This window comes from Echinops telfairi, unplaced genomic scaffold (assembly GCF_000313985.2).
Source record: "Echinops telfairi isolate 266 unplaced genomic scaffold, ASM31398v2 ScPeMD7_7414;HRSCAF=8452, whole genome shotgun sequence".
Taxonomy (NCBI): Eukaryota; Metazoa; Chordata; class Mammalia; order Afrosoricida; family Tenrecidae; genus Echinops; species Echinops telfairi.
In genome coordinates this window covers 390,989-395,003 of record NW_022111314.1, presented here as the reverse complement: position 1 = coordinate 395,003, position 4,015 = coordinate 390,989, and positions in this window count along the sequence as shown.

The following is a 4,015-nucleotide window of genomic DNA, read 5'->3' as shown; positions in this document are numbered from 1 at the left end:
GAGTTGTCGAGAAACGCCAGGAAGAGGGTCCTCTGAAATCGTTGCTTTCATTAACTTTTTAACTCCGGCTGTTAGGCGAAGGTGGTTCAAACCGACCAGCTGCTCTGAAAGAGCAAGATGAGGTGGTCCACCCCTGTAAAGATTTGGCTAGAACGCCGCTGTCGGGATCCACTCGGTGACTCTGGGTTCGGGGATTTGAGGCTTACTGGTTTCCAGATCTGAATTCAGTGGTTTTGAACACGACGTTTGTGGGTTTGCCCAGTCCACACTGTGTGGCTGCAAGTCTTGGCCCTCCATTGCGCTGTGCTCGGCAGTGCCCCCTGGAACCTTAGTGTCATCGTTTCAGTCCCCCAAGAAGACAGCCTAGGTTCACTCTTTGTTCCAACTTTGTTCCCGCTTCCTGCCTGCACTGTCCCAGATGCCAGCCCCATGGTCACAAAGGAGCGCTGGCCCTTTGCCAGCCCGCTTCTGCCTGTGCTCTGGCGGCCCTGCCCAATGGGAGTTTGTGTTCCCCCAGCAGTCTCCCCAGCGCTTGCACCTCAGTAGGTGTTTGAGATCAAAACAAAGACAGACCCCCATTGCTGTCCTTAGCGAGGCTTCTGAATTGCATGCTGGGTGGGGAAAGTGTGGCCTTGTGCCAGTGGGCATACCACTGCCCCTTCCCAGCGGTGTTGGTGACCTGGGCCCAGAGACTTCTTGGCCCTTAGCATCGGGGAGATAGAGGGCCTGAGTGGGAACAGGAAATGGAACCCCCAGGGTGAAGATGCCCCTGTAAATCCTGTGACACACCCAGCCATGAGGACCTTGTGTGAAGCTTCAGCTTCGAATCAAAAAAACCAAACTTGCCAGTTACTCAGTAGTTAGATCTCTTTATTCCGGGACTGGATGGCTGGCCAAATCAATAAACCCCCACCCCATGCGGAGCTGATCAGAGTTGACTGATGAAATTCTCTCTGGACCTTGCACTCAGCCAGGTGTGTGGCTCTACAGGGAACTAGAAGTGCTCCCTTACCTGGCTAGGGGCGCGGACATGCTTCCGTCCACCAATCACCAGCAGCCTTCCTCGGAAGTGTCTGTGCCTTCCAATCCCTGACCACCTTACTAGATACGGGCCCAGGGCCAGCCCAGCCACATGTCTCCCGGCAATAAAATGGTCTTTCCTATAGCCTGGGACGCTACAGACTGTGGGACTTCACCCAGGCGGGGTTTTTCCCTAATAAAGCCTGTTTGCTAAAATTCGGTTGATTCGGTTTCTGGCGCCTCTCGACTACCTTACACTGGAAGGTAGTCCTGAACCTGGCTGAGGGAAGGGAGTCAGAAAGGCCCCCTTGGGTGGGCCTTTGCCTCTGAAGCCCCCAGCTCAGGGTCACTGTCTGCACGGAGGGCTTGGACATCAACTGATTGTGGAGCACCCAGACAGTGGAGAAGGAACGCTGCAAGAACAGGAGTGAGCCTGCAGGCCCCCACCCCTGGAGAGCTGGAACAATGAGCAGCAACAACTACTGATAGGGCTGGGGGATAGACCAATGCCACTTAATGGAAGTAGAAGGAATGAATTGAGTGAGAAGGCTAAAATCACTGGGCAAAAATTTGAGGAGAAAGGGATTAGCGTGCTGTCAGACATCGCCCCCAAGAAACTTAGGCTGGTTGCTGCTGTGGAGTTGGCCTGGGTCTCACCAGGGGAAGTCAAGATGTCACAGGTCTGAGCTGTCAGCAGGCTCTACGGAAAGATCCCTGCTTCTAGGAACCATTAGCATCCCTTGGCTGGCGGCTCCCTCCTCCATCTTCAAAGCTTGCACCATAGCATCTTCCATTGTCACATCTGCTTCTGCCTCCTAACCCCCCACCCCTCTATTCTTAAGGACTCCTGTGATGACGGGAGGGGGTGTGGGAGGAGAGCACCCATTGGATTGCTAACCTCAAGGTCAGCTGTTCAAATCCAGCAACTGCTCCTCAGGAAGAGGATTTAGCAGTCTGCTTCCATAACGAGTCAGAGCCTCAGAAACCCTAAGGAGCATTGGACTCTACCCTTCAGGATCAGAAAAATCATAAACTGACATGTACTTCTCTATTGGGTATTAATGACTCATTCCTAAAGGGCAGGGCTCATCCCTGAAACCCACCTGTGTCCTGCGATGAGACAACCCTGTGTAATAGACTTCAACTTTTGCTGACTACACAAATGAATGTTTAGAATGACATGCTACATACCTACAACTGCTAAAAAGCTGAAATCTTTTCAAAAAGAGCCACTGTGGTGTCATGCCATCTTAGTCCACTGTTACTGCTTCTCAGTCACAACTTTGGACTGCTTGGTGTGGGGGTGTGGACAAGTTGGGGGCCCCTATGAGGAGCTTCACCCAGCTCGGCTGGACAGTCTGCTCAGGATGGCCTCCTAGCCCCACGTGAGCACCAGCCCTGCCCAGGGCACAGAGGGCCCTATTCAAAGATGCGCCACATTCTTTATGAGAACTGGTGAGGCCGAGGCTAGGCGTTGGACTGTGATCCGTGTGCTCGACAGTTCGTAATTGTCAGACCTCTAGCAGTTCCACAGAAAGACTGGGTTTTCTACTGTGAATGGTCACTATGAGTCAACATTGGCTCCGTGATGGTGAGTTTTGAGTACGAATTCCTTATGCTGTTCTCCATGGTTGGAGCCAAAAGCTCTCTCTGGCAGTTTGCTCTGACCCAAAGTGGTAGAGGTGATGGTATAGTGAGATTGACCTCTGTGGCTTCCTTCTTGCTCTTGGATTGCCCTAGTGAAGGGCAATAGCCGTCTTAACAGTCCTAGCATGAGCCGCCACTTGAGTAAGCATCTTGGAGAGTCCCTGCTCCTGAAGCTAGCTGTCCAAGTTTCTGACCCAGAGAAACTATGTGGTCTTCAGCCTTTCTGTTTTGGGGTGCTGCAGAGGCTCCCAGCCCAGTCCCAGGGTCCCAGTTGTGACTGCCATTGAGTGCTTGCCAGGGCCCTCCTGAGACTTAAAGAGAACTTGAGCTTGTGCCCGGCCTGGCCTCCAGGGGATGCAGGCCCCATGGAGGCTGGTCTGCACATATCTGTCCTGGGAACAGCCCCCTGCCCCCAACCTGTTGAGACGATTCTGGACATGGCAGTTCTGCCCCTGCCACATGTGCAGCCCTGGTATCTTCACCTCACTCTGTGGCTGCAAGGATGTCACCAGGATGTCACAGGCCTGCCCCTGGAAGGGCTGAGTGGCACCCCTCCATCAAGGGGCCTGGAAGGGAAGTGATGGGTGGGCCCGACTCTTTGGATACCCATAGGACAGGCCTGCCCTCTGCTCTGGCAGTGGCTCCAGGGCTGTGGGTGGGAGGAGCCCACAACATGACTAGGCCAAGGTTGTGGTGCAGGGGCCCTTCCTCCGCCTCGTGTGCTCAACAGTGACTGACCAGAGTGGTCAGTGGGTCGGCCAGGTTTTCACACTTGTCACTAGAACCATCCTAAAGCACAGTAGCGAAAACCATTTATCAGAAGCTGCGGTTTGGAAGCACTGTCCCAGGCTGTGGAGGCAGACCCCCCACTGAGCCTGCTGATTTTGTTTTCAAGGTCCACATGCTTGGGGACAGGAAGTGCCCAGCTCCCTTCCCACTTCCCCCTCCATCTCCCACAGAAGCCACATGAAGGTGCTACTGGAGGCTGCGGAGGGGGGTGTGGGTTGTTTCTGCGGGCTCCTGGTGGGTGGGGCTCAAGCCAGCAGGGCTCAACCCACCAGTTCCACCCAACAGATGGTCAGTAGGGGCCCAGCTGGGGGAGGGGCCGCCACCCCACATCTAGGTGGGTGGTGCTCCTCAAGCCTGCACAAGGGAACCGAGAGAGAGAAGGACCATGGAGACTGCTTCGGAGGACAGGCCAGTGTGCCCTCATAACACATGGCCTTTAGGCTGCTGATCCCAGAGGCCTGCCCGCTGCCACTCATCCATAGCTGTCCAAAAGGGGGCAGGCCACAGCATTCTGGAGGGCACCAGTGCCCTGCCCTGGGGGCAGTCAAGGCTTCTTGGA